Here is an 18,849-nt window from a genome sequence, read left to right as displayed (position 1 = left end):
TGGTAACACCTACTGCAAGATTTCCAGTAATTTGTACGGGGGTTGTGGCTCAGTGGCAGAGCACTTGCCTCACACGTGTGAGACACTGAATTCGATTCTCAGCACCACATAAAAATGAATAAACAAAATTAAGACATTAAAAAAAAAGATTTCCAGTAATTAGCAATCATATGTGTATGTGTCTATATATACATATGATCAGTGTAATTAAAAAAAATTTTTGTTTTTATAGTATTTGAAATTGAACACAGGGCCTCATACATGCTAGGCAAGTGCTCTACCACTGAGCTACAGTCTCAGCCCTAAATTTTAATTTTAATTGACAAATAAAAATTTATATATTTATGGCATTCAGCATATTTTGATACATATGTGTATGTTGTGGAATGGCAAAATCAAGCTAATCAGCATATACACATTACCCCTTATACGTATGATTTGTGTGTATGTGTGTAGAGAATACTTAAGATCTCTCTTAGCAATTTCCAAGTATACACAATATGCTCTTATTAACTACAGTCATCATCTCTGAAACTTATTTTTCCTATCTAACTGAGAACGAATGTCCTTTGACCAACATCTTAATTCTCCCAACCTGCCAGCCTTAGGGACCACCATTTTACTGTATGTTTCTATTAGTTTGATGTTTTTAAATTCTGCACAGAGTGAGATCATTCAGTATTTGTCTTTAAGTCCTTCAGGTTCATTCATACTGTCACAAATGACAGAAGTTCATTCTTTTCTTAATAACCAAATAGTATCCTGTGTCTGTGTACCACATTTTCTTTATCCAGTCATTGTTAAGGGATATTTGATTCCATATCTTGGCAATTGTGAATGTGCTACAATAGAGATGGGAATGCAGATGTTTCCTTTGGATAAATGCCTAGTAGTGGGATGGCTGTGTCCCATGGTAGTTCTATTATTTGTTTGTTTATTTATTTTAGTTACCAGGGATTGAACCTAAGGGTGCTTAACCACTAAGCCACATCCCCAGCCCTTTTAAAATATATTTTTAGAGACAAGGTCTTGCTGAGTTGCTTAGGCTCTCACTAAATTGCTGAGGCTGGCTTTGAACTCACAATTCTCCTGCCTCAGGCTCCCGAGCCTCTGAGATCAAAGGTGTGCGCCACCCCACCGGGCTATTTTTGATTTTTTGCGGAACCTCCATATGGTTTTCCACATTCCCACCAAGAGCATCCCAGCATTCCCTTTCCTCCACATCCTTGCCAGCACTCATCTCTCATCTTTTCTTTTTTTTTGAGAGACATTTTTAATATTTATTTTTTAGTGGACACAACATCTTTGTTTGTATGTGGTGCTGAGGATCGAACCTGGGCCGCACGCATGCCAGGCGAGCGGGCTACCACTTGAGCCACATCCCCAGCCCCTCATCTCTCATCTTTTCAACAGCAGCCATTCTAACGGGAGTGACATAATCTCCCATTGTGGTTTTAATTTCCATTCTCCTGATGATTAGTACTGTGGAGCATTTTTTCAAATCCCTGTTGGCCATTTGTATGCCTTCTTTTGAGAAATGTCTATTCAGATCTTTGCCCACTTTCAAATCAGGTCATTTGTTTTCTTACTATTCAGTTGTTTGAATGCCTTATACGTTTTGCATATGAAGTCCTTATCAGATGTATGGTTTGCAACCATTTTCTCCCATTTTCATAGGTTGTCTCTTTACTTGGATTGTTTCCTTTGCTATGCAGAAGCTTTTCACCTAGATGAGATTCCACCTGTTTTGTTCTGTTTTTGTTGCCTGTGCTTTATAGGGTAACATCCAAATAAATCATTACTCAGACCAATACCAAGGAACTTCCCCCACTGTTTTCTTCTAGGAGTTTTCTAATTTTGGGTCTTATGTTTAAGTCTAATCCATTTTGAGCTGATTTTTGCATGCAGTGTGAGATGAGAGTCTAATTTCATTCTTCTGCATGGAGATGTGCAGTTTTCCCAGCATATTTATTGAAGAGACTATCTTTCCCACATTGTATATGCCCAGTTGACCAGCTGGACACCGTAGTGCACACTTGTAATCCCAGTGGCTTCAGAGGCTGAGGCAGGAGGATTGCAAGTTCAAAGCCAGCCTCAGTAACTGAGTGAGCCCTGTCTCAAAATAAAAAATAAATTGAAGGGGATGTGGCTCAGTGGTGCTTAATCTTAAGCACTCCGGGGTTCATTACCTGGACCAAACAACAAACGAGCAAACAAACAAAAACCCAGTTGACCAAAATGTGAAGATTTATTTCTGGGCTCCTTATTTCATTCTGTTCATTTATGTGTCTATTTTTATGCCAGTGCCAAGCTATCTTGATTACTACAGTTTATAGATTTTATAAAGAGAGGTAAATACTAAAATGCCAAATGCAATGAATATTTGCTTTTATTTAAGAAAAAAACAACAAAAAGTCAACATAAATGCGGTGCCCAGCATGAAAGGGCTTGGCATAGAGTTTAACAGGCAAGTCAACTCCTTAGGTGGATGGTTCCATTTTATTCTGCCACCTGTGCATGAGGTGACACGGGTTACTGGCCCTCAGGTGACTTCAGCAGCCCAGCCTCCTTGGGGAGCCAATAAGGGAGCAGAGGCTTGTGTGGCCTTGCGCTGTCCTCCAAGGAGATACACCTTGCCTGGGAGCTGCCCTGAGGGGCTGATTGGCCAGTGGCAGGCAGTGCCAGGAGGCTTTTCTCTGCTTTGGGGCCCCATGGATGTGAGTCGAACTGGCCCTCAGCCAGCCCTATGGGCAACAGGGCTCAGTCATGGCAGATGACCTGGGCCAGCTCTCCTCACTCCACCTGCCAGGGAAGAATCGGGGCTGGGCCTTTCTTTATATTTGGGGTCTCCCATGTACACAGCACAGTGCTGGGCACATAGGAGGTGCCCACTTGATGATCATGAAATGAATCTGAGGGCTCATTAATGAGTTAAATGGCCTGGCATAGTGGCCTCAGTCCCAGGGTGTCTATTTTAACATACCAGGTGGCCAGAAGGGACAGTGTCTTCAGAAGAGGCAGTGGAAAGCAAGAGCCTCAAAATCTGGTGGTGATGGTGGTTAAGGAACTAGAGAGGAAGAGGACAGTGCACTTGGGGTGACACGGTGACTGCCTTCAGACATCTGAGGTGCTGCCCCAGGGAGGAGGGATGGGGGCTGGCCAGGCATGAGGGGGAACTAGAGCTTGTTAAATGTAAGAAGAAGGCTGGGGCTGGGGCTGAGAGGTAGAGCACTCGCCTAGCATGCGTGAGGCTCTAGATTCAATCCTCAGCACCACATAAAAATAAATAAAAAGAAGATATTGTGTCCAAATATAATTTAAAAATTTTTAAATATAAGAAAAAACATCTACCACTTTGTACTGTCAAAAAGCCACAAAGGTAGTGAGTGCTCTAGTTCTCTGTCCATAGAAGGGATCCACCAGGGCTGGACGATGCCTGGTGGGCTACACACAATAGCATCTCACAAACATTTTATTTTAATTCAACCCACATAAAATGACACTTCATATTGCAGCCCTCTACACAGGGAAACAGGTTTATAAAGCAGTGGTGCTGGCATGTGCGGGCACGGGGAGGTATCCTGAGGCTCGGTGCTCAGGGCAGCCTGGGAAGGCTCTGCATAGCTGGCCCAGAGGTCCCTGCAGGCTGGGAGACTCTGGAGGCCACCGCCTCCCTCCCTCCTCCTTGCTCTGTCCCACTTGTCCCTTTGCCAGCTGTGGCTGTCTTCTCAAGGAATTCAAATTCCTATCAACACTAATCTGAGAAAACCTCGTTTAGGAATATAAATCTTCATTTTAATAACTCGGGAAAACTTTTTTTTTTTTAATCATAAAACAATACTCAGTGTTGAAAAGACCAACGGGCGGGGTGGGGGGGGGTTAGAAAGATTACCCATGGGGCTGGGGTTGTGGCTCAGCAGTAGAGCACTTGCCTAGCACGTGTGAGGCCCTGGGTTCGATCCTTAGCACCACATAAAAATAAATAAATAATATAAAGGTATTGTGTCCTTCTAAAACTAAAAATATTTTTTACAAAAGATTACCTATTATCTCACCATTTAGAGTATTCACTGTTATTCACATTAGTATATTTCACTCTTTTTTTCATGTAAATAACTTGAAAAAAAAGCTTTTTTAAAAAAAATCAAGATCCTATTATATAAGACATTTTATAAACATGTTACTTCAAGATTTTTTTTAATGTCTTCATTTTCCCCTGACTGCTATGTATTCTTCCACATAATTTTTCATGAGTACAGTATATTTTTACTGCACTGATGTGTCAAAAAGCCCACCAGGTAGTTTCCATGTCTTTATATATGTGACCTGTGATTTCCTTTGCATGACTTCCTAGAAGTGAATTGTGAAGAGAAAAAGGAAAATCTTAAAAATCTTACATATATTGGTACATTTACTTTCCATAAATGTACCAATATATAATCCCAAAAGACCAGGCATGTGGTGCAAGCCTGTGAACCCAGAAACTTGGGTGGCTGAGGTAGGAGGATCAAAAGTTTGAGGTCAGCCTCAAAAAATAAAAAGAACCGGGGATGTAGCTCAGTGGTAGAATTCCCTGGGTTCAACCCCTAGAACCAACACACACACACACACACACACACACTCACGAGTCCCAAGAGCAATTATGAATTTCCAATCCCTATATGTTCATCAATCCTAGATATGGTCTTTTATTTCAAATATTTATAAATTTAATTAAAAATAGTCTGTTTTTAAAATATGTATTTCTTTAAATATAATGGAATTTAAAACTTTTTCTGGTTATTCATTTCATTTTTCCTTCAAGTTTCATTTTATTTGAAAATGTTGATATTCTTATTTTGGAAGCGCTCTGCATATATTAAAGAATATCATATTTTTAAAATGTTGTAAGTATTTTCTTAGCTATTTGCCATTGCTTCTCTAGTTATGCTATTTTTGCTGGGGCTGTAGCTCAGTGGCAGAGTGCTTGCCTAGCATGCCCAATGCTCTAGGTTCAATCCACAGCACCAGGAGGAAAAAAAACCCAACAGATATTGCTACCACACGTGGTGGTGCACACCTATAATCCCAGCTACTTGGGAGGGTGAGTCAGGAAAGCTGCAAGTTCCACACCAGCCAGGGCAACTTAGCAAGACCCTGTCTCAAAATAAAAAGACTGGGAAGGTAACTCAGTGGCAGAGCACCCCGGCTTCAATCTCAAGTACCAAATGGGGAAATGGTATTGCCAAATGCATTCAAAAGCCAAAATCAGTTGTTTGGGATTTTGCAGTTATTTCCCCCCCCTCTTCTCAGCTTCCTCTGACTCCTCCTTCCTCACCATGCACACTCCAGGAGCAGAGAAGTGAGAGTTCTTGTCCTAGTGAGGCTTATTTTATTTTCTAATTTCTCATTTTCTCTGTTGATCTCCAGATCATGGTCAGGATTCTGACCACAAAGTTAAATAGCAGGGTCAAGTGTGGATGGTCTACATTCTGGACTTCCCATCTGAATAATCCAAAAACGTTAGCAAAGTTAGTGATTCTGCCTTCACCCTTTATCCCTCTTGCACAAAGCCTGGCACCAAACCTGCTCAATGTGGGACAGAGGGGACATTGGCAGGTGAGGAAAGTCTTTCTGTTGGCTTCCAAACCTCTTGCTGCCTCACCTTGGCCCCAGCCATCAGGGACCTCTCAGGAACCCTTTGCGGATCTGCCTCTTGGGTCCCACACAGCCATTCCTCTTGTCTGACAGGTTTTCTCACAACAAAACTCTGCATCCCTGTGCCTTCCCACCTTGACCTCTCCACCTGCACACTTTTTCACTCCACAAGGAAACTCCAGGCTATTTCACCTTGGCGGGAAGTTGAGAAGTAAAAGTAAAGAGGCTGTGGAGAAAGACCTGAGCTCTAATTCTGGCCCTGGCCCTTGTTGTCTTAATGATCCTGGACAGCTACTTACCTCTGAGCTACTCAGAGACATTTTGGTAGTTCTCTGTATGCAAATTATTTGTCCACATATATGGAGAAGAATATCCATTAGGTTGTTGTCAATAAACAACAACAAAAGCAGGATTTTTAAAAAGTGGAGAGAGGGCTGGGGTTGTGGCTCAGTGGCAGAGCGCTTGCCTCGCACATGTGAGGCATTGGGTTCGATCCTCAGCAACACATAAAAATGAATAAAAGAAATAAAGATATTGCATCTATTTATAACTAAAAAATATTTTAAAAAAGAAAATGGACAATTAAAAAATAAAATAAAAAAGTGGAGAGAGGGAAAAAAGTTGTCTGTGAAGAGTTTTGTATTTATATTTTTTTCAGCCTATTGGTAGGTGAGTGACTGGGCAAGGGGCCCATGGGGCAGTCTGCTCCTAAGCAGGCTGGTTGGGGCCATCCAAGACAGCAATTTTAGTTCCTAATGGATTCTATGGAAAGCCTCGAGAATTTAGGCATGCAGAATACAGGACAGTGGGCCCTCTAAGGCCCATTAGGGTCCCTTCACACATATGGGTCCCCATTTGCTCTTCAGATTGCCTCAAATAATCCCTCATGGGGTTATTTCTGTGACAGCTGCAGGTATCAATGTATGCAAACATCAGGCTAATACAGTCAGTTCAGCTGCAATTCCTGTTTCACGAGCTGGAATAGGTTCCAGTGTGATTGATGTATTAGGATATGTGAGCATACTATGATTATTGTATTTATGAGCAAATTTGAGAAACACTAGGTGAAAGAGTAAAAAATCGGACCCGCTGAATGAAGCCCTGTAGAAATACAAAAAGCCCACACGTTCACACTCCTCAAACATGCCCCAGCTACCTCAATTCACCGAATAGGCTATAAGCCTCACCATTCCACATCTGATGTCAGGTACCCGCCCCATCCACCCTGCAAAATAACAATAGCCACTACCTCTCCAACACCAGGTCCACCAGCAATACAGGACCTTCTCAAGGAAAATGCTATGTGTGTTGCAATGTTCCTGTATTTCTGAACCATTTAACTGTATAAATGTGCTACCATTTGTAGTAGGTTTATTTTTTATGGGTCAGTATGATGTTTTCAAGTGTTGTGCCCTTAATTCCATTTTCCCCTTAAGTCCTGTGGGTTTTATTCCATGATTTTGCACAGCATTCTAACTTTTAGGAATGCATATGTAGTGTCATAGCCATTATTTGTACGGCTCTGTTGAAAACTAAAAATTTCAAGATGGTAGTGGCACTTGCATACCTGTAATTATAGCAACTTGGGAGGCGGAGGTAGAAAGATCACAACTTCAAAGCTAGACTCCACAAATTAGCAAGACCCTGTCTCAAAATAAAAAATAAATAAATTGAAAGGCCTGGGGATGTGGCTCAGTGGTTAAGTGCCCCTAGATTCAATCCCTGGTAACGTAAACAAACAAACAAGTAAACAAGTAAGTAAATATTTCAAGATGGTGACAACAGAATATTAAACCAAGCTTAGTAGAATCCTAAAGCAGGAGGCCCTGGGTACATAGATCACAACTTTTATTTTTTTTTTTTGGTACCAGGGATTTAACCCAGGGGCACATTACCACAGCCATAAGTTGCTTAGGGTTTTGCTAAGTTGATGAGGCTGATCTTCCTCTTGCCTCAGCCTCCCAAGTCCCTAGGATTACAGGTGTATACCACCATGATCAACCAGGTCACATACTCTTGACACCACCTCTGGTTACAGCAGAACTGACTAGTTGACATGCCATTTCTATTGGGGTTTCTTTTATGCTTTAGCTATTTTCATACTGTTAAAGCAGAAATTCTATAAAGACCCTGCCTTCATTCATTCACCCATCCATTTGACAAACATTTATTGAAAATATTTCAGGGATTTGGCACTGCACTAGGCATGGAGACCTGGGGGAAGGGAGTATATAACACTTGAATGAGTCACCCAAGGAAACTAGGGACAGGGGAAAGAGCCAAAAACAGGTGCCAGTTTGGCCTGGGTTTTCTCTCTTGGGTGTTGGGAGACAATTCTTCATGGGTCTCTCACATTTCTGAAAGTCTCACGAGCAGAGGCGTTGATAGCTTTTGATCTGGTATCTTTCCCAGAATGTTTGTACAGTGAAAGCCTTGGAAGAAAGGGTTAGTGTCTCTCTCTGGGCCAAAAGATAGATTTGTTTGCTGTCAAATATCATACAAATTATAGCAACCACTGGGGAAAAGATTGGGCAGGTTTGTTTGCAGTCCTTTATAAGAGATTGGTGTTTCTAAACTGGGGGCTTCTCAGCTGTGATGTACACCCACTGTGTCACATGAGACTTGGACGGCAAGGGAAACCAAAGTGATCATGAAATTTATGCTCCCTGATGTGCCTTGAGCAATGAAGTCCTTTTTCTGACCCAGGGTCTCATGTCTCCTGCCAGCACCCATGAAACTACGGCAGGCTACTTCCTTGGCTTGCAAGTCAAGTAAAACCTCAGGCTCTTCACAGTCCCTGACATCCATGAGGCTCTCTTCAACCCTGTAAGTGGATTGTGAAGCAGGTCCCAGAGGAGCTGTGAGAGGAAAAGACTGGGCCCTGGGCACCTGCAGGTCTGTCTCAGGAAGAACCCTGGGAGGGAGAGCAGTAAGGAAGCTAAGATCTGCCTGGGGGAAGAAAGAGCTTCAGCAACTCCCACTGAGTGAGCTTCAGTCAAACCCGAGGCACTGTGAAGACCAGCCAGGGAGAGTGGGGACCAGAAGAGGCCAGCAAACTTCCTCCTCCCTGAAAGGAGAAGGAAGGCCTGGGAGGAATCCCTGGGGCAACGTGGGGGAGGGCCTTCTCTCTAGAAGCAGGTGTAAGCCTCCAGAGGGACCTGGCTAGAGCTTCCTGAGGAAGGCTCTGAAACCTCTGGAATCCAGAGGGAAGCTAGAGACTCCAGCATTGCTGCAGAACCCCCCCCCCACCCACAGGTGACCACTTTCACAGACGGGTGCCCACCCACTGGCTATCTAACCACCCACTCTCTCACACCTGTACATGAGCTCAAAGGCCTCCCCATCCCAGGGAGAAAACAGAGACACCTCCAAACCCAGGCCCTCTCTGCACAAAGCCCTCCCTTGAGCCCCTTCCCAACACAGTAAGGTGGGAGAACTTGTTTCCTACAAAGCAAATGCTGGATATTCCCAATACCCCCTTGGGCTCCTCTTCAGTTTTCCTCGTTTCTGAGGCTGCCCTTCAGAACTGGATTCCAGCCAGGTACTCAAAGGATTTCATCCACATTTGAGGGAATTTTGGGCATTCAGCTACCCGTACTGTCATAGTGCCCTGGTTCCATTGCCCCCTTTATTTATTTCTTTTTTCTCTAACAAAGTTGTAGTTTACTTACCACTCCCCAAACTTAAGATTTTATTTTTTTAATTTAGGCTAAGTATTGTCATAGTACTAGTACTTAATTAAGAATAATGGCTTCAATTTAGAGGGTTCAATGTATACATTAATAGTATTGAAAATTAGAGATTAAGCTATAACTCATACGGAGAAAATATTTCCAGTTCTTGAAAGAAAGGCCAAAGTATATTGTTTTATTTACTATAAAATATTATTAATTCAGTGTCTTTTTTGATAATTATATATGCAATTCACTCTTTATAAGTTTTACAAAGAACCTGGATAATCCTTGTAAGAGGCCTCAATTTTAGTTTAAAATGAAATTTTTTTCTAAACTAATATAAAGATGTGTATAATATGTTTGCACTATTTAAGGCAGGTGTACATTTTGAAAGGTAATAAACTTAACAACTAGAAAGTTTTCCCAAGGGGAATAGAAGAAAGAAAGAAAAGCTTAGGACAGTTTTTTTATATATATCTTTACTTTATTTATCTTTATATGATGCTGAAGATCAAACCCAGGGCCTCCCACGTGCTAGGCAAGTGCTCTGCCACTGAGCTACAACCCCAGTCCCCTTAGGACTGTTTTTAAGACAAATGTTTAAACAGCACTCTTCTTTTAGATTATTTAAAAATACCTCAGTGTGGGTACTGGCTCCTTTGACAGTGGGCTGACTGCTGCATCGTAAGTCTGGTGCCCCCATGAACACCTGCGTCACCCCTGCCATGCCGTATTGCCACTGCCTTGGGAACAGCTGCATGATAGGGCCATAGTAGTCAATGAGTAAACAGATTCCTCCATTCTGTGGTGTTCTTTGATCTCACATTTATGAGGCCAGTGGAGATTATTGCCAGGCACAGCCCAACCCTGACACAAACAAGTGAACTGTAGAAATCCACTCCTACTCCACTGAGAAGCCCCCATAAGAGTGGTCAGCCTGGACACAGAGGAGTTGGGTTAAAAGCACAGAGCATTTTTACAAGGGCTCTCTCAGGGCACATCCTTTCTACTGCCTTAGTATCACTGGACTGAAGATTGGCTGCTTCTTGTGAGCAGGCTCCCTCCGTTTCCCATCACTCCCAACTTCAATCTCCAAGCACTGAGAGTGCCAGATGGAGTTGATTGAAGCAGATGTCAATTACTTAGCATCATTTTTGTATTCCATTTTAAACATTCTTTCATAACTCTATTGAGGGTTCTTAATTAAATTAACATGGCTCAAATGAACTAACCTGCTGCGCCTGTGGAAATCATGTACAAGAAGCCCCCGTAAAAGTGGGGAGATTTCTCATAACACACAATGCAACCTAAAACATACTCACAGAGGAACTTAAAAAGTGTGGAGTTACTGCAATAATAAGAATCGGTGAAGCAACTTATGACCCTACTCTCGTGGAGAAAGAAGCCATACATGTTTTCATTTGACCTTTTGATGATGGTGTATTGCTGTCCAACCAGTCTTATGAATTTAAGTTTTGTGAAGAACCTGGTTGTTGTATGGCTGTCCGCTGTGTTGCAGGCCTTGGGAGCACCCCGTGCTTGTTGCTTTAGCATTAACTGAAGGTGGAATGAAATACCAAGATGCAGTACAATTCTTGAGGCAAAAGCTGTGTGGAGCTTTTAACAGCAAGCAATTTTTGTATTTGGTGGAGTATCATCCTAAAATGTGGCTGCACTTCAAAGACATCAAAAGTCATAGAAACAACTGTTATTGTTGTAGGGACAAACGAGGCAAGGCACCGAAGATAGCAGGAAACAGTTTTATTTGGCTGCAGCCAGGTTCAGAGGGCACAGCTTTTGCTGTAATCAATCAATCCCCTGAACCCCGAGTTCAGGTAGTTTTAGAATTTTATACCCAGCATGTAAGGGGAGGGGCTCAGAAGTTCCCAGTCTGCAGAAGTTCACATAAAAGCAACTTTTTCTTTCACTGTTCTGGGCAAGTTAACCCTTCAAGGACAACACCTGAGAAGGGGAGAGCATCTTCTCCCCTTTCTTTCCTCCCCCTGCCAGCTGTTACCATGGAGCCCAATTGTAACTTATCTTAAAAAGGTAGACATCTCTGTGAAGCCCATTTCTACAAAGTATTATACTGGATATGTTTGTGAAAAACTAGTAAGGGGGTGTTCAGCACCTGGAGTGCTGGTATCTTCCTGGCCAGTGGCCAAGTAAAACAGTGTGACACGAAAATAGGAAGTTTATCTACATTGGACTCTTTTGCAGAATCTATTTTGCTGACAGTCCTAAAATCAGCCATAGTGAAGAGGGCTTTTCTGTGGAGAAAGGGGGTGCCACTTCATTATATTCAACGAAACTGGGGTGCCTGAATCTATTGCCTTGGAAGCAGAATTTAAGAGAGGACTTAATTGTTGTACACATTAGTCACATGTTGGTGTGGTGAGTAAGTCTGATGAAGCTTCCCCAGGAGCATTGGAAAGCAGTTTTATCAGGTGACAAGCTTGAATTTCAACCTCTATGTTTGGGTTATTATCAACCTATTTGGACACATAGTGAAAGATTCTTGCTGTTCAACCATTAAAATGGGCTTGTCATTTTTACCAATTGACTTTTTTTCTGAAATCATGCAGAATTATGTTTTAAAATCTATTTCCATACTAGAATTTATCCATAAATAAGAAATTTAGAAAAATTAGGTACCCAAATACCCAGCACAATAGTTGCATATTTTTAATATCATACAAAACAAAAATTCCAGAAATTAAGAATGCTCTAGACCTTATATATATCTATTCCTTCAGTCATTTCAAACATTGTAGGGCCTATATGGTCATTTGCTTGCTCACTTTATGTTGGTATTTCTTATGTTCATACCAATATACATCAGGTTTGCTTAGCCATTAGTCTTTTGATTTTGATTTTTAATTTTTTTGCAGGTCTTATGATGATTATTCAACAACTTTATATAAGTCTTATTTTGTATTGTTTTAGAAAAGCTCCATTTTGAAAAATCCAAGTTTTACAGAAGCACATTTCTTTGTTTTTTATTTGTTTGTTTTGGTACCAGGGATTGAACACAGAGGCACTTAACCACTGGGCCACATCCCCAAGACCCTGTTTTGAGACAGGGTCTTGCTAAGTTGCTTAGGGCCTGGTTAAATTGCTGAGGCTGGCCTTGAACTTGCAATCCTCCTGCCTCGGCCTCCTGAACTGCTAGGATTACAGACATGTACCACCATGCCCAGCCAGAAGCATGTGTATTTAAAGTCTCCAGACAAAAAAACAGAACTTGCAGTTAATTTAACATTTGCGCTCTGAGCTACAATTTAATGGGGAAGGCCTGGAAAAAAAATGGGAGGGGGCTATTTAAATGTTCTTAGTAAAATGTTTCTTTTATCTCATACAGAACATGTAGAATATGTTCTTTAATTTAATAATTATTTAATAACTATTTGATGATAATTATTAAATAACTTATTAATTATTTTTTCTTTTGCACTGTGCCATGGCTCACACCTGTAATCCCAGTGGCTCTGGAGGCTGAGGCAGGAGGATAGAGAATTCAAAGCCAGCCTCAGCAAAAGTGAGGTGCTAAGTGAGTATCTGTCTCTAAATAAAATACACAATAGGACTGAGGATGTGATGCTCAGTGTTTAAGTGCCCCTGAGTTCAATCCCCAGTAACACCCCTCCCCCGCAAAAAAGTAGAGATGCTTTTTAACGTAGCTGAAACGATCCTTAATCATAAAATTTCTGAAATTCTTGGAAGTTTTTCCATACTTATCAGAAGTTGTTTACCAATTTGTTTTTTGTTTGAAGTATGATTCCCCCCCGTCTTTTCTCAACATCTTACAAAAAGAAAAAAAAAGTGAGTTTCTGCTAATTAAGCAGACATCTAATATTTTATATGCCTTTGAACTGTACAACAATATTTGGATACTTTTTTTTTTTTTTTGGTACTGGGGATTGAACTCAGGGGCACTTGAACACTTGAGCCACATCCCCAGTCCTATTTTGGATTTTATTTAGAGACAAGGTTTCACTGAGTTGCTTAGTGCCTCACTTTTGCTGAGGCTGGCTTTGAACTCACGATCCTCCTGCTTCAACCTCCTGAGCCACTGGTATTATAGTCATGCACCATTGTGCCTGGCTAATATTGGGATACTTGATAATTTGTCTTAATATGTATCTGATAAAATGGTGATACATGTGTGCGTGTATGTGTATGTGTGTGCTTGTCATACTGGAGATTGAACCCAGGTGGGTTCTACCATTGAGCCCTTTTTATTTTATTTTGAGACAGGGTCTTGCTAAATCGACAAAGCTTGCCTTGAACTTGTGATCCTCCTGCCTCAGGCTCCAAGTCACTGGGATTACAGGTCTGTGCCATCATGTCTGGTGATAATGTGTATTAATATTAGTCCAGCCATATATTTATACTGTCTGAGATTGTGTGGTTATAGTTCTGTGAGAGAAATAATTTGTCAGTGTTCACAAACTTACAAAAACAGCTTAAATATCTAAATAAATAATTCAATGCAAAAAAGAATTTTTTTGGCAGCTGAGCCACCTCTGGTCATAACACATAGTCATTTACAAAGGACAATCAACAGATACAGAATTAATATTCTGTATAAAAATATTTCAACGTTTTAACAAATCTCTTTAAGTTTGTACCTCATGGTATTTGACAAGAATTTTGTATTTGGTATAAACAGATTTACAACATAAACTAAGTGATAGATATAATATCTCTATGCCAAGCAGAAATCAACTTTTTACATATCATCACTCCTGAATAGTTCTAATTAAAATTCAAACTATCCCCATCTTTTCATCATTATTATTCTTTGGTAAAAGACTAAAAATACCTAAAAATGGAAACAACTGTTTACTCCTGGTTTTCATTTTTTCAAAATAAATGTGATTCATAAGAGCAATCTGGACTGAGTTCGCTTTATACGAAATAATTATAAGTGAGCAAAATCCATTATTCCTAAGGCGAGTTGCCGGTCAGTCTCCTCATTGGAGATTGTAGCCTTTGAAATAGAGGCAGATGATAAACTTAGAGCAACCCACGTTATTCCCATCTTTCCAGAAATTTCAATTCTGATTTCTCAAGAACTTGATTCACAACATCCTGGCTTTCTTCTTCATCACTGAAGCTGTCAAAGATGTCCTCAAGTGGATCAGTAGGTCACCAAGAGTGTTGTAGAGCATTTCTTCAGTCATTTCCATTCCCATCTTTTCCTTTGGAAAGTCTACATTGTAATGTCTTTTGTGGATCCATCCTCTTGTTAACTAGTTGTGGAAGGACCAGAGAGAAGGGTCAGAACTTTGCAGGGCTCCAGGGGGCAGAGTGGATGGGTAGGAGAAAGAGGGCCAGGTCACCAGGCAGGACCCTTTGGAGGTATGTGTCTGAAAGGCTACCTTGGAGAGTTGCTGGGCGCCAGGTAACAGGGAACTAAGATGCTTTTGGGAGAAATTACTTCTCCCCACTTGTTCTTACTAACGTGCCTTCCAGCCTCTTAACCTGGGTTGGGGCTGCAGCAGCTGGACTCCTCAGTCAGGACTCTTTCCATGTCCCTCAAACTCTGCCCCTTCTGAGGTTGAGTTCAAGCCCTGAGCCATGTGTCAGATAGGGACTTATAAACTTGGTCAGCACTGTGCTCCTGACTTCCCGTTTTCTCCTTGCCTTGTGCATCCTCTGTATTTATCTAATGAAGGTCAGACTTAAGGTCCTGAAAAAGGTAAGAGAAATCATCATCCTTCTTTAAATGCATTAATCATTTATACAGACTCAAATGCATCCGCCACTGAATCAACCATCAGTGAATTTTAATGTTGCCTCTTGTTCCTATTGAGGCTGGTGTGAAGGAAGGAGAGGTTCTGACCAAAGAACAGGAGGCGAAGAACAGTCAGTCATCTTTATTCTGATGGTAGAGGGCTGGGGGCAGGCCAGGTCCTTGCAGTCTGAAAGTCAGCTTCTGACTTCTCTGGGCAGCTGCCTTCAGGCCCTGTGTGAGTCAAGCAACTGGGGGTAGATGGCCTAATTGTTTCAGGGTAGTCTTGGGCTTGGGGTTTAGCTACCCAGACAGGTTAAAGGGGGATCAGAAATTCAAGACAATCCAGGCCATAACAGCTCATGAAACCTGTGAAAGCATTTCTTAAGACAATTTCACATTTAAATCAAACTAAGATAATAACTGTATTGTATGGTATAGTTATACAGTATACAGAGATATTATTATACAACAGATCATAATATATTGATTATTAGGTTATTATGTATTAATTATTACAATACAGATATTGGGGCCTAGATTTGAACCCTCACTACATAGTCACAGTTAGGTTGTGTCCAGGGCCTGCAGCTTTAACTGCTCTGAGAGGAGGTCTAGTAGCAACACTAAAAAAAAAAAAAAAAAAAACCTCTCAGAAGTGTCCTTCCAGACACCCTTCATCCTTTGTATATTTTGCTTTTTAGTAGATTGATTCATTTTGATCACTTCTGAATCTCTAACCCCTGTCCCCCAATCTCTCACCCACAGTCCTCAAAAGAATTTACCAATTCGCATAATCTTCGTCTCTAGTGAGCTTACTGGAGTTTGAGAGATACTAATTCTTTTGACCCAGCCAGGCTGACCAACCCCCAGGTTCTGAGAACCCTGGAGGGAGCAGCAGCCTCCTGAGCCAGCCCACTCCCCTCCACCATCTCCCCTCCAGAGCTAGACTGTATCAAAAGTCAGGCACTGAAGCGCCCCCATGTCCATGAGCTGGCCCCTCCACCCAGAACAGCCACAGGCTCTCCTTACACAAATTCTTGTCTTGTCTCTTTCCATGCCTTCCTTCCTCTGGGGTGAATGGAGAGGGCCCCCAAATACTTGTAGAAATTCCACCGCATCCTCAGCTCATCATTACCCCTATGCCCACTGTGCAGATGTGTAGACTAAGGGCCAGTGAGGAAGTGCAAGGACTCCAGAGCCTTCGCTCTTTCCCCAGCACCCACTCTGCCTGCAGGACCTCAACAGCAGTCCCTTTCACACCTTCCTTTCCTAGAAGGAAACTAAGCTGGTGGCTCCCCTAGTCCTGGGTGGCTTATTCTGTACCTGGTACCTTCTTGGCTTAGAGCCATCCCTGGACCCTGGCGATCCTTTTGTCCCCTCCAGTTCCAAGCTGTGTGAGTGGGAACCAGGGATTGGGGAGAGAGAGCATTCCAAGTGCATCTGAGGAAGCAATTTCAAGGAAGTGGGCAACGTGAAGGGGTCACATTTTCCTGCCAAGGGAGAGTCTGGCATTGTGAAATTAAAGAGAAAACCTCTAGGTCTATTTTCTCCCCACCTGGAGAGCCAACCGGGTCACTCGGGGTTTTGGGGAATTGACTGACACACCTGGCTGTGGAATGCTTGGGGACAGGGTGCGGTTCATCGATTTTTAAATAAACTGTTTTGTCTTTCTGCCCTTTCTCACCCTACTCTCTTCTCTGGGTCCTGAAGGGAACTAGGAAGTTTGATAGGTCACTCAACGGCAGCAAGTCCACCCTTGACAAACCAGGGCTGAAATCACCGCTGGCAGGTGTGGCCAGCACCACCTGAGGCCTGCTTTTCTGCTCCTGCCACTTCTCTTTGGCCCTCCTGGGCAGCAGCGGTGCTCTCAGCATGGACTAGATGAGGCTCGGCTGTGTGTGTGGGGGGGGTGCTCTGGAATCTGTGGTCCACCCAGTTTCAGGGAAGTTTAACTAGCTGTTTCTCCGGGTTACCCAGCCTGGCTTGTAACTGGTTGGTGACATGGGCAGGTGTTTGGGAGATTTCCAGGACCAGCCCAGGATAAAGTGGCTTACCTGCTGGCCTTCTCTCATGTAGGCTGTCATTCAGCAGGGATCAACTATCGTAAGGATCCATATGCTGACCCTTTCCCAACCTTTCTTCAGAGACATTGTACTGGGTTGAGTAAGCACCCTCCAAAAATCATTTCACCCAGAATCTCGGCATGTGAGCTTAGTTGGAAACAGAGTGGTTGCAGATATTATTAGTTAAGTTAAGCTGAGGTCGTACTGGTGGCCCTCTTCCAACAACTGGTGTCCTTAGAGGATGGCCATATGACCAGAGGATACAGAGACTGGAATGATAGAGCTGCATGTTCAGAGACTCCCAGGACTGGTGGCCAGTGCCAGAGCCAGGAGAGAGGCAAGGAAGGAGCCTCCCCGGGAGCCTCTGGTGGGAACATGGTCCTGCTGATGCCTGATTTTGGACTTCCAGCTTCCAGAACTGTGAGAGAAGAGATCTCTGTTGTTTGAGGTTATCAAGTTTGTTCTGGAAGCCCTGGGAGATTAGGAGAGACCTTGAATTGGCCTCTCTGAGCCTTCTTCATGGCTTAACACCAGCTCAGGGCCACAGACCCAGAGGGCCTCTCATCAGTGCCCTTCCTTCCATGAAGATCCCATGAGATTGTGACCCTGTGAGGGCAGGGTCCTCCCCTTACACATCTCAGCAGCGCCTGGGACAGCAGGTGCCTGGGACCCAGGGACTCCTGAAATGAGCAAACAACACAGCTTCACCCAGTCACTCGGATGCTGGGTTGCCAGAGTGGCCCTTCATCTGAGTTCTGCGGCTCCCTCTGGACAGCAGGGAAGCGGGGCTCACTGGGATTCCCTGGCCCCATTCCCCTTTCCTCCCCTTGGCCTTCCCCTCCAGTTTCAGGGAGTTCCTCTCCCCAGGGAGCAGGGGGAGGAGGAGGGAGCCCCACTCCCCAGCTGGGTTTGCTGCAGGGCCACTTCCATTTCCTTCTGCTTTCACCCTTTGGCTAATTCTCCCTTCCTCCTATACCCTTTCTTTTTCATATTCCTTCTGGATCACCTTCTCGAGAATATTCTCCCGGGCCAAGAATCAAAGCTCAGGTATTCAAATGAGGCCTGGCAGGTGATCCTGGATCAAGTGAGCGCTCACCCAGGAAGGAGTCCTGGTGTCACTCCTAGTCTCCTAAACCACCCACTGTCCTTGGTCCAGCCATCATGATCATGTCACCTGAGTAATTACCTCATTCTGTTCTTGGATTTGCCTCTACCATCAGACTGCCAGCATTAAAAGATTTAGTAGACCCCAAGTGTCCAAGAAAATGCTTTATATCCTGGACTGAGCTAATTCATGTCCATTGACTGCCTGTTGTAGAGAAGGAAGCAGCTCAGATCTGTGGAGCAAAACACACTAGACCTGATTCTAGCTTAAGGAAATGAACTGAAAAACAGAAAGAGCTTTGTGTACAGAGCTCTTGTTATTTATATTAGAGACAACTGCAAACAACATAAGTGTCCAACTTGGTTAAGTTATGGTGGCCCTCAATGGAAATGGTGACACTTGAAAGAATATTAGGCTGTCTTTAAAAATACCTAAGTGAAATGTTTGCAATAATAAAAGAAATGTCTAGATTTAAAGATAGGTGGTAAAGAAGGAATGCAAATTATATCAATGATATGATATATTAATATCATATATGTCTATGATAAATTAATTCTATGAGTGGGGCGTGGTAGTGCACACCTGTACTCCTAGCTGCTTGGGAGGCAGGAGGATCACAAGCTCAAAGCC

At 42.8% G+C, this 18,849-nt stretch overlaps 1 pseudogene; it reads left to right on the top strand.

Annotated features, from left to right (window-relative positions):
- Positions 1–10,524: 10,524 nt before the first annotated feature.
- Positions 10,525–16,213, top strand: LOC107143092 (annotated as a pseudogene).
- The last annotated feature ends 2,636 nt before the right edge of the window (positions 16,214–18,849 follow it).

This window comes from Marmota marmota, unplaced genomic scaffold, assembly GCF_001458135.2.
Source record: "Marmota marmota marmota unplaced genomic scaffold, marMar, whole genome shotgun sequence".
Taxonomy (NCBI): Eukaryota; Metazoa; Chordata; class Mammalia; order Rodentia; family Sciuridae; genus Marmota; species Marmota marmota.
Note: the sequence above shows the minus strand (reverse complement) of the source record. Positions and strands in the feature narration are given on the sequence as shown.